The following is a 13,090-nucleotide window of genomic DNA, read 5'->3' as shown; positions in this document are numbered from 1 at the left end:
GTAAGGATGCCTATGACGCTGAGAAATTACTTCTCAAGTGGAAGGGAAAATCTCTGAAAGCTAGGATGAATACGACCCGAAGTTTGCCACTTCACCTATCTTTATCACCGATAAGGATTATGAATTCTCTGTCCATCCTGAGATAATCTCTCTAGTGGAATCTGATCCTTTTCACGATTATGAGTCTGAGACGGTCGTAGCCCATCTTACCAATCTACACGATATAGCCACCCTTTTCACTAGTGAGGAGAAGATCTGCCACTACTACATCCTTAAGTTGTTTCCTTTCTCTCTAAATGATTACGCTAAAGCCTGGTTCACCTCTCTTGCTCCTGGATGTGTGAGTAGTCCCCAGGATATGGTCTATTACTTCTGTGAGAAATATTTCCCTGCCCATAAGAAGCAAGCTGCCTTGCAGGAAATATACAACTTTGCTCAACTCCAAGAAGAGAGTCTCCCACAAGCTTGGGGGAGGCTCGTCCAGCTACAAAATGCTTTGCCTGATCACCCTCTTAAGAAGAACGAGATACTTGATATCTTCTATAACGGACTTATCGATGCCTCTAGAGACCACCTAGATAGTTGTGCCGGTTGTGTTTTTAGGGAACAAACTGTAGAACAAGCTGAGACCCTACTGAATAACATCTTGATCAACGGTAATGCTTGGACTATTCCCAAACCACCTCCCAAGCCAACTCCGAAGAAAAGAGGTATTCTATTCCTCAGTCCCGAAAATATGCAAGAAGCCAAGAAATCTATGCAAGAGAAAGGCATTAGATCTGAAGATGTCAAAAATCTACCACCTATCGAAGAGATCCATGGTCTCGATAACCCGATACACGTAGTAGAAGTGAATTCTTTGCGTAGGTTTGATGAGAGTGATATTCTTTTGATAAACCTTCTAGCCTATGCTTTGATGAATTTGACAACTTTGTTGCCAAACAACAGAGTTTCAATGATTATGTTAGCAGACATTTGGAACAAAGTACTCGTATGCTTAGCCATTTAAGTGCTTGTGTAGACAGAAATGTCAATGATCTGAAACTTCTGAGTAAACATGCCTCTATGATTACTACTCAGGTAGAACAAGTACTTAAAGCTCACAATGACTTGCTGAATGAATTATATGACAACTCTATCAGAGTCATTACTAGAGGATGCAAAATGACTCAGGAACCTTTGTATCCTGAAGGTCATCCTAAGAGAATTAATCAAGATTCTGAAGGAATCAATGCTGATACACCTAGTCATCCTAAGGAGAAGAAGAAGGATGATAGAAACCTACATGCCAGTTCACCAACTGCTGTCACACCTAAAGTACCTAATGATATTTCTACGTCTGATGCAGAAACACAATCTGGTGATGAACATGAACCTGGTGACAATATGGATAGTGATGTTCATAATAATGTTCAACCTAGCAATGATGAGGATGTGGAGATTGAACCTACGGTTAATCCTGATAACCCACAACCTAAGAGATACGATAAGAATGACTTCACTACTAGGAAGCATGGTAAAGAAAGGGAGCCATGGGTTCAGAGATCTATGCCCTTTCCTCCAAAGCCATCCAAGAAAAAGGATGGTGAGGATTTTGAGCGCTTCATTGAGATGATAAGACCCATCTTTCTGCAGATGCGGTTAACCGATATGCTCAAGATGTCTCCGTATGCCAAGTACATGAAAGATATCGTGACTAATAAACGGAAAATACCAGATCTTGAGATCCTCACCATGCTTGCCAACTACACTTTCAACGGTGGAACTCCTAAGAAACTTGGTGATCCTGGAGTGCCCACTATACCTTGCTCCATTAAAGGAAACTACATAAGAACTGCCTTATGTGACCTTGGAGCCGGTGTTAGTGTTATGTCGCTCTCTCTTTATTGTAGACTTGAATTGGATAAGTTGAAACCCACTGAAATTTCCCTGCAAATGGCCGACAAATCAACTGCTTCCCCTATCGGGATTTGCGAGGATGTGCCTATTGTGGTTGCTAACACCACTATCTTAACATAATTTGTTATCTTGGATATTCCCGAGGATGATGCCATGGCTGTCATCCTCGGAAGACCCTTTTCAAACACTACAGGGGCTGTTATAGATTGCAACAAAGGCAATGTCACTTTCCATGTCAACGGTAATGAGCACACAGTGGACTTTCCGAATAAACGATATCAAGTACATTGCATCAATGCTATCGAAAAGACTTCATCGATTCTTATTGGGAGCATTGAATGCCCTATTCCTCGTGTCAAGATGAAGTATGATTTGCTTGTTGGGGAGATACATATCCCCATTGAGGTGACTTAGTGGCTATTCGAAAATTCTCCGTTCTCTCTTGCGATTCGAAAAGGTTTTGTCATGAGGACTTGATCAACCCCATTGATGGATTTCTTTCGATGACCATGAAATGGATGAATCAAAGAGTCACATACCTCTGTTTTGACTTTCATTTTCTGTTGCTTAGAAGAAAAATGATAGATTTAGTTTAGTTTTCCTGATTTCTGTTTTAGCATCCCGGAGAAAAATACCTCAAAAATAAAAGTTCTCCGATGGTCCTCAAAATTTAGTATGATTTTTTCTGGAATATTTGAAAATTACTAGGCCTGAGAGCTGGCCTGGGGGCCTGACCAGTGGGCCACAAGCCCTGCCACCACCACACCCCCCTGGTGGCGGCTAGAAAGCTTGTGGGGCCCATAGGGACCCCCTCCACTCATTCCAGCTCCCATCCTCTTCTTCCACCTCTAGAAAAAATTAGTTTCGCAGCTCAAACCCGTGTTCTTCCTCATTTGGCTGCGATTTTCGATTTCCTTGCTCAAAGCACCATTCTCCGAACCGTTTTGGGGAAATTACTCCTTGGTAAGTGACTCCCCCATTGGTCCAGTTAGTTTTTGCTCTAGTGCTTTATCCTTCGTGTATTCTTGCTACCTTGGTGACCCTGTTCTTGAGCTAGAAATGTTGATTTTAGCTGGTCCCAAGTAGTTTAAGCGCGTGATACGGTCTCTAGGCACTAGTAGGAGTAGTTGCTACAAGTTGGGTTAATCTATATTCACTTTTCTTTCGAAGTCTCTAAAAATTTCAGAATTTTTCAGAGCTAGAAAAAGGAAAAGATGAGGAGGTTCTTGAGAGGCTCTTCAAGCCGTAACCCCAAGGAGGATGAGAAGAACCACCCCAAGTACATAGTCCCTCGAGTCACCGAAGTTCAAGCGTGCGAGTGGCCAAGTGATGAATTTTTGCGCACCGCTGGGCTTCATGAAGACTTTTATTACTTGGTGGAGAACGCAGGTCTTACTGCGTTCGTTGTAGATAAGTGCTCACAATGCCTCCTCCTCGCCAATATTTTCATTCAAAGCTTCAACTTTTATCCGAGGAAGAATCCTCCCATGGTTGAGTTCATGATATACGATGCTCCCGAGTGCATGACACTACAGGATTTTTGCAATGTATGCAAATTACCTTATGTTGGGGATATCTGTGACCCTCGAACACGGGACTTGGAGGATTTCCTTGGTACTATTGCTGTTGGAGAGGAGAGAGGAGTGTCTCGCGCTAGAATTGCTAGCATGCATTTTCCTGTGCTTCAGTACTTCTCACTATTTGTGGGAAAATGTTTGATTCGCCGTGGGTAGGTTGGATCACTTAGTTCTCTAGACCTTGCGGTTTTGCGCGATGGCCTTTATAACGATAAGACTTACAGCCTAGGTGCTATAGTGGCCCAGCGGTTGAACACCAACTGTTCCAAGGGTGTCGTCTATGGAGGTATCTATGCTACCCGTCTTGCCAGACACTTTGAGATACCCATTAGATGCTTCTCCCTGAGAAATATATGGATTATGACAGCATGGTTCGCTATGATTTATAACCTGGTATTTAGTCAGGGTACTCGAGAGACTATTACTTTGCCTGCTCCTTCATTGTTCGATCTTCATGCAGGCAGGTACACTATTATGCCCTCAGACATCTACGCATATTGGGGCTTGGCCCGACCAAGGCGCTCGTGCCCGAGCCGCGAGTCGAGTACCAGACGCCAGTTTATTAGTGGGAGCCAGAGGAGCTCACACAGCAGTGGCATCCACAGTCTGCTCCGGAGTATCTTGGAGCTGGTTATTTCCCACCATGGGAGTAGACCAAGCTAGGCCAAAAGCCTAAGCTTGGGGGAGTACGTGTTCTCACCGACTTTACATTTATGCTTATGCTTTCACTTTGTTAGCCGGTGTTCACACTTTGCCACTGTATTATCCATGCTAGTTTATTTTCATTTTCTTGTTTTGTGTCCTTTTGAGAAAACCCAAAAGGATTTTTCTTTCTTGTTTTGCTTGTTGGGAGCTTTCCCGTGTAAATAGTTTTCTTTTTCTTTGGGTCAAGGTAGAAGATATTGGTTACAATGTTTAGTGGTTCTTGCATGCATATTTTTTTAGCTTTTAAAGAGCCATATTACTTTGTCTTCTCCTTTGTGTTTGCCTGCAGATTCAGCTTAGTCCAATGCACGAGCACTCTTATTATTGTTCACATCGTTCGATCGTGCAAATGAAAGGCAATAATGATGATATATGATGAAGTGCCTGAGACTGAAAAGATTGTATGAACTCTATCTATTTTGCTTTTGTAAATATGACTAGCTTGTCAAACCAGATTCAGCTTTGTTGTGAGAGAACCATGTTTGCAAGGACAACTTAGAGATCATAGTTTCTAATGCCATGCTTATTTAGCTGAGAGTTTATAATGGTTTGTCTTGAATGCCAACATAGATTTTGAGATGACTATGATGTAGTATGATAGGATGGTATTCTCCTTTGAATGATTCAAGTGGCTTGACTTGGCGCATGTTCATGCATGTAGTTGAAACAAAATCAACATAGCCTCTATGATGTTCGTGTTCATGGTGATTTATATCCTGTTCATGCTTGCATTTAATGTTAGTCAAACTCATTGCATCTTGATGACTGTTGTCGCTCTCTAGTTGGTTGCTTCCCATTCTTTTGCTAGCCTTCACTTGTACTAAGAGGAATACTGCTTGTGCATCCACTTCCATAAACCCAAAAGTTTTTCCATGAGAGTCCACCATACCTACCTATTTGCGGTATCTACGTGCCGTTCCAAGTAAATTTGCATGTGCCACTCTCAAACCTTCAAGAACTAATCTGTTTTGCATGCCCGAACCGCTCATGTGGTGACAGGGGGCTATTGGTATCTTCCATGCTAGGAGTGTTATCCTCGACATGTGTTTATTCACTATCATTCACGAGAAAGGGGCCGGTAATTGGAATGCCCAGTTCCACGCTTAAATTGAAAACATAACTGTAAAACAAGACTCCCCCTAGATTGATGTTAGTATGGATTGATTGATTGGTGGTGGGGGAGTTAAAACTACTTTTCTGTTTGGGAACCGCCTATAGCATGAGTATCATGGAAAATATTGAGAACTCTTGGTCATTGCCTTGACAATGAAAGCATGCCACCCAAAATTATTATCTCTGTTTTCAAAGCTTGAGCTCTGGCACCTTTGCAAATCAATGCTTCCCTCTGCGAAGGGCCTGTCTATTTATTTTCCTATCGAGTAATGCTCTTCTTATATAAGCACCAATTAGAGAGCACCTCTGTCATTTTTATGCTTTTTTTTGATTGATATTGAGTATGACTATGACTGGATCTTCTTTGCTATGAATTACAATGTTTAGTCAGCCCTTGATCTTTGAAAGTGCTCTGCATTTATGTTTTGCGGTCTCAGAAAGAGCTAGCGACATACCACCTATTCATATTGCTTCATGCTTGCTTTGATTGAAGTGTTGGTATTTGAAACTCATTATTATTTGCTCGTCAGCTGATTATGCCATTGATATTAGTTTACCGTGAGACCTTTGTGTCATTTTCTTATGTGGTTAACTTGTGATCTTGCGGAAATTCTGGTTATGAGTTAGACATAGTTGCAACAGCAAGATCAAACAGAGTTTGTCCAAGTTTTTCTTTCTCTCTCGGTTTGTCAACTGAGTTGCTTGAGGACAACCAAGGTTTTAAGCTTGGGGGAGTTGATACGTCTCCATCGTATCTACTTTTCCAAACACTTTTGCCCTTGTTTTGGACTCTAATTTGCATGATTTGAATGGAACTAACCTGGACTAACGCTGTTTTCAGCAGAATTGGCTTGGTGTTGTTTTTGTGCAGAAATGTAAGTTCTCCAAACGTCCTGAAAATTTACGGAGACTATTTTTGGAAAATATGAAAAATACATGCGCAAAGATCCACCTAAGTGGGTGGGCCAATGGGCCACAAGCCCTGCAGCCTCCACCCCCCTGGTGGCGGATGGCAAGCTTGTGTGGCCCACGTGGCTCTGCCGCCCCCAATCTCAGCTCTATAAATTCACTTTCGTCCCAGAAAAAATAAAAAGAGAAGATTTCATCGCGTTTGCGATACGGAGGCGCCGCCACAACCTGTTCTTCATCTGGAGGGTAGATCTGGAGTCCGTTTTGGGCTCCGGAGAGGGGAAATCGTCGCCATCGTCATCATCAACCTTCTTCCCTCTCCAATTCCATGAAGCTCATCGTCGTTCGTGAGTAATCTATTCGTAGGCTCGCTGGGAGGTGATGAGTAGGATGAGATCTATCATGTAATCGAGTTAGTTTTGAACGGGATTGATCCCTAGTATCCACTATGTTTTGAGATTGATGTTGCTACTACTTTGCCATGCTTAATGCTTGTCACTAGGGCCCGAGTGCCATGATTTCAGATCTGAAATTATTATGTTGTCACCAATATATGTGTGTTTTAGATCTGATCTTGCAAGTTGTAGTTACCTACTATGTGTTATGATCCGGCAACCCCGGAGTGACAATAACCGGAACCACTCCCGGTGATGACCATAGTTTGAGGAGTTCATGTGTTCACCAAGTGCTAATGCGTTGGTCCGGTTCTTTATTAAAAGGAGAACCTTAATATCCCGTAGTTTCCTTTTGGACCCTGCTGCCATGGGAGGGATGGACAATAGATGTCATGCAAGTTCTTTTCCCTAAGCACGTATGACGACACACGGAATGCATGCCTACATCACATTGACGAACGGGAGCAAGCCACGTATCTCTCCGTGTTATAACTGTTGCATCATGAATATCATCCAAATAATTCACCGACCCATTGTCTACGAGTTTGTCCCACTGCTGTTGTTGCTGCTGTTACTTGTCTTGCTCTGCTGCTACTGCTGTTACTTGTCTTGCTCTGCTGCTACTGCTGTTACTTGTCTTGCTCCGCTGCTATTGTCGCTTGCTACTGTTGCTACTTGCTACTGCTGTCACTACTGTTGTTCCTTGCCACTGCTATTGCTCGTTACACTGCTGCTACCTGCTATAATACTTTTTCTCGCGCCGTTGACGGGAAAGAATATTTTCCGTCCACGGACAACTTCTAGCGCCATTGATACAGTCGTTAGGAATAGTCTGGCATCAACAGATCGTTTCTGACACCGTTGTTATCATACTACTTTGCTGCTGATACTTTGCTTGCAGATACTAATCTTTCAGGTGTGGTTGAATCTGACATATTCAGCTGCTTATACTCGAGAATATTCTCTCACCTCCTGCCTGGCGTATCAAAAAAATTGGGTCGAATACCCTCGAAAATTGCCGCGATCCCACGCGCTGGTGGGTCGTCAACAACATTCTTCTAGTTTCGATTGCTGGAGAGTGCTAGCAGCATTCTTCTGGTGCCGTTGCAGGGGAAGGTCTACTGTCACGGAGTCATATGGCACAGGCCCTTTGGTGCTTTGTGCGTGAGGCTCTAGGACCGGAGTGGGAGGCTCATGACCTTGCAGAATTCCTGCAGGTAAGGGCCACCCAGGTTGGCCGTAAGCGTCGACTGTTCTGGCTGGTCTTCGCAGCGATGATGTGGACTCTTTGGACTACTCGCAACAAAATGGTGATTGAGCAGGTGTTTTAGCGGCATGCATTTGACTCGTTCTTCAAATTCCTTGCCTTCTTGCAGCACTGGCATCCGCTCGCTAGGACCCGAGACCGCGACCGGCTTCAGTGCTATCTGGACGCGCTGATGACGTCTTCCCGGCGGCTCTCCGCTCGCTCACATGCTGCTTAGCTTGCCCCTATGATGGCATTTTATATTTCTTTTTCTTTTCTTTGGCGTGACTATGTTGTTGCCCCGACTTTCTTATGTTTTATCACTCTGTTGGGCTGTGGTTGTCTGGATGCTGGAATATTTTCTTTATATATAAAGCAGGGCGAAAGCCTATTTCGAGATTGAGCATCACTGAAGAAGTTATTCCTGTGTGGAACCGACGCTTGTTACCTTTGAGGATTGTGCATCCTCCAGACGTCTAGGCATCATGGTCTAGATCATCCAGCAATCAATTGTGGATCGTCGGGTGACCGAGTTTGTGAGTGTTTGGAAGTCTTCCCTGAGGACTTACCACGAGTGTTGGGCGAGGATTCTATGTCCTTAGCTCAAGGAGAATACGGTAGGGACTGTGTGTCCCATGAATGTGTGTCCTTCGGTTTCAATACCAAGCCACTCCAAACCAGATGTACAACTATCACAACAGTTGGAACTGGGTCATCAACAACTCTCTTCATCAAGCTACTGGTTCTATTTCTTCAACTCTCTCATTTCCTCAATTGTATGTTGAATACTTTTGTCTGTACTGTTTGAAGAATTTGACTCAAGACTTTCTTTCAATTTCCTCAACCTCAAATTCTTCACCTGAGTTAATCTTCATCTACTTATCCTATACTTGTGACCTGTGCAAACCGAATCTCTGAAATCTCGCTAAGTACTTTGCAGTAGACGTTTTTGCACTCCTGATCTGGTACTATTTCCGCTGCACTCAGTTTGTGAGTGAGGACTTTCCTCACTAGGAATTTCCTTAGTGATGAAATTGTAAAAATCGCCTATTCACCCCCCTCTAGTCGATATAACGCACTTTCAGTAGTTGCGGATGCTTGCGAGAGAGGTTAATCATAAGTGGGAGGTTTGTCCAAGTAAGGGAAACACCCAAGCATCGGTCCACCCACATATCAAATTATCAAAGTAACGAACGCAAATCATATGAACATGATTAAAACTAGCTTGACATAAATTCCCATGTGTCCTCAGGAGCGCTTTTCTTTATATAAGATTTTGTCTAGGCTTGTCCTTTTCTACAAAAAGGATTGGGCCACCTCGCTGCACCTTTCTTACAATTGTTTCTTGTTACTCGTTACAAATTACCTTATCGAAAAACTATTTGTTACCGATAATTTTAGTGCTTGCAGAGAATACCTTACTGAAAACCGCTTGTCATTTCCTTATGCTCTTCGTTGGGTTCAATGCTCTTACTTATTGAAAGGACTACGATAGACCCCCTATACTTGTGGGTCATCAAGCAACAAATCATGTGATCGGAAGCAAGGACTTGGTGGTGGACGTTCATCCCAACCCTTCCATTGCCACCCACGTCCTCTTTGGTGATGATGCGATTTCAAAGGTATTGGGTCTCGGCAAGGTGGTAATTTCTCCAGAACTTACCATTGAAAAGGTTATGCTTGTTGAGACACTTGCATACAATTTACTTTCCGTTCATCAACTTGCACTTATGGGATTTAGTACCTTCTTTGGCATTGACTTTGTGGCCCTTTTTTGGAGCAAGACTCTTAAAGTAGCCTTTGTTGGGCATGTCGAGAATGGTCTCTATGTGGTTAACTTTTCAAAGCGACCCACTAAGACCGCAACTTTCCTAATGGCTAAAGTTGATGTGGGGTGGCTTTGTCATTGCCGGCTAGCCCATGTCAATATGATATATTTGCAAAGTCTCCTCAAAGGGGATCACGTTCTTGGACTAACAAATGTGAGTTTCATGAGAGATCATGCTTGCAGTGCGCGTATTGAAGGAAAGATTCATGAGACAACTCACCGCCCCACGACTATCATCTACTCAAAAAGAACCTTGGATATCCTCCATATGGATCTCTTTGGTCCTCCATCCTATGATAGTCTTGGGGGAAGAAAGTATTGCTTGGTGATAGTGGATGATTACTCAAGATATACCCGGGTATACTTTTTCAAGAGAAAGAGCGAGACTCAACAAACCATCGTCGACTTTGCTAATGAATCTCAAGACCAACATAATGCAAAGATATTGATTATTAGAAGTGACAATTGCACTGAGTTCAAGAATTACACCCTAAATGAATTTCTGAGTGATGAAGGAATCAAGCATCAATACTCTGCACCTTACACTCCTCAACAAAATGGTGTGGTACAAAGGAAGAACCCGACATTGATGGATGCGGCAAGAACCATGATGGCGGAGTTTAAATCTCAGTATAACTTTTGGGCCGAAGCCATCAACACCGCATGTCATGCATCTAATTGGCTCTACCTTTGCAAAGGCTTGAACAAGACTCCATATGAAATTCTTACCAGCAACAAGCCTAACCTCAAGTACTTCCGGGTGTTTGGTTGTAAGTGTTTCATTCTTAAGAAAGGTGCTCGATTGTCTAAATTTGAACCTAGAGCACAAGAGGGCATATTTGTTGGTTATGCTACAAACTCTCATGCTTACCGTGTCCTCAACAAGTCCTCATGACTCATTGAGGAGACATGTAACGTGGAATTTGATGATAATAATAGCTCCCAAGTGGAGCAAAGTGGTATTTGTGATATAGGTGATGAAATTCCTCCCCAAGCCATAAGAAGAATGGGCATAAGGCACTTCCTGCCCTTTGAGGAACCCCTTGTGGCTGAAGGAGAAGGACAATGTTCCACTCATGTGGAACCATCACTGACGCAAGACCCACACGCTTCTGAAGAACACTCTTAAGGCCCTCACCCCCGTGATCCCGATCAAGGAGAAGATCAACCTCATGATGGTACTGCACCAAGTGATGTCCTTGATATAGCTCACCCCTCCGAGGATGCTCAAGATCAAAAGCAAGCTCAAGATCAAGACCAAGTTCAAGATAAAGAGCAAGCATAAGAACAAAATGAAGCTCAAGATTAAGGGCAAACTCAAAAAGGCGGTAAAAGTCTCAAACAGGCTCATGTCTTTGCAATGAGAGTTATATTCCATGTGGTATCTCATGTGTTCATGTCTTGTTTCCCTTTGCATGCATGCATCCATTTCATTCCATGCTTTCATTGTGTTGTTGTTTGCAAATCCATGGTGTGGAGATGAGGTGTCATGGTATGTGATGTGTTGTAATGAGTGGTGCATTTGAAGTAGGAGCAACTATGTTGGTTTGCACTAGGGTTTCAAAACTTCTTCCTCTCTATTTATCTCAAGCTCAAGATTCTCTTGCTCCATCCCTATTTCAAAAATGCTCTTCTTTTAGTATGAATTGTGGTGGATGTGATGCTATGTTTTTAGTGTTTTGAAACTTTGTTTTAGTGGTGCAAATATTCATAAAACAGATCAAATAATTCTGTTTTATAAATATTTAAAGGCTCCAAAGATTCCTTTTATATTTTCTTAAAATGGGTCATAATTCCCTTATGACCAGGAGCATTTTGTTTTATTTTCAGCTACAACAGTATTTCCTATATTTTATTTCTTGTCTCTGTTTGTTTTAAATTAGAAAACCCCAATGTGTTTTCTTTTTCCTATCTGGCGCCTTCGAGTGGGCTTTCTCCCACTGGCTGGCCCAACTCCTCCTCGCGCGCAGCCCTTCTCCTGTAGACGGCGTCGCCTTCCTCCGTCAGACTTCTTTAGAGACAGCGCGACAGACATCAACGCCGTCTCACGGACGTCGAGGCTGCGCGTCCCTCGCCTCCTCCTCCTCCTATAAAGAACCCTTGGCGTCCGTGCAAGGCCTAGGGTTCCTCCCTAGCCGCCGCCACTCCTTTCCCCATCTCCTCCTCCCTCTCCCTCATCGGCAGCAGGTAAGTGAGCGGCTCCTCCGCCATGGCCGTGACTTAAGGAGCTCCTCGCCGTCATAGTCGTGCTTCTCCGCCCTCCCCAAGACTTCTGCGTGCACGCGGGACCTCAAGGGAACCCGTTCCCGCAGCTAGGAGCAGCAGATCGGGTCTGCTTCCCCTACTTCGACGACGGCCTACTTCCTCTCTGTCGAACCCCTCCGGCACGGCTCCTTCCACTCCTTCCTCTACTTCCTCTCCGACAGGCACGACGTCCTCGTCCAGTGGGTGAGCACGAGTCTTCCTCCCCCTTCCTGTCGGTAGATCTAGCGCGTAGGAACCGTAGCATCGTCGTTGAGCATGTCTCCGTCGCCGGTGCTGACGCGTGTCGTCGAGCAGTAGATGTAGGCCTCCTCGAGGAGAGTTAGCTAGTGGAATGGAACCGTGGGAGCCCCTTCTCCCTTCCATCGATGAGCCGTAGACCAATTTTCTGTAGATCGCCGTGGTTGAGCTTCCCATGTTCCGGCCACCGTCGGGTAGAGGAAGGACCAGAGGGGTTTATCAATAGAGTTACCTCCTCTTCTGTGTTAAGATCCAAGCGCATAGGAGAGTGGTAGGTGGGTTTTGTTGCATTAGGTGGTCGTGGGTTCGAAACCCCGCGGCGCCACCCCCTTTTTTCTAATTATCTTCGGCACAGTAGCTTCAGGGGAGAGCATACCCTGTTTACCCTATCTCTCCTATCAGGCCAGAGTGATGTAGTGCAGTGGTGTTAGCTGCTGGTGGTGAACCACGGGGTCTTGCGTTCGATTCCCCCCCCCCCCAAGCCTTTTTTTGCCTAGTTCTTTTTTTGATTTGTTTTGCTTTCTACATTGAAGCTGCAGCTTGCTTGGTCACCTAGTGTGGTATTTTTTACCTCACAACCAGTAGTTGTCTCTAATTATTTTGCTAGCAGGTGTAGAAATTCATGTGTAGGTACATCTATGTATGTGTGTGAGTAGGAGTTAGTGTTTGAGGAGTATATGAGTTAGTGATGCTAGTGATTGTGTGAGCAAGCAACATGTGCATGTGTGCTTGTGTGGTGCAAGCACCCCAATGTATGTGTAAATGTATATCACCATGTATATGTGGTGTGTTACTCATGTGCATGATGATGAGCTTATGCACTAGGTTGTGCCAGTTGTGAGTGAGTATGTGTGTGGTTCCCCCACCCACATACTTTGTGGTAGTTGTAGGTGTTCATGTGGTGTGATGTGTGTGT

Source organism: Hordeum vulgare, chromosome 6H (genome assembly GCF_904849725.1).
Source record: "Hordeum vulgare subsp. vulgare chromosome 6H, MorexV3_pseudomolecules_assembly, whole genome shotgun sequence".
Classification (NCBI taxonomy): domain Eukaryota; kingdom Viridiplantae; phylum Streptophyta; class Magnoliopsida; order Poales; family Poaceae; genus Hordeum; species Hordeum vulgare.
This window is presented reverse-complemented; position numbering follows the sequence as displayed.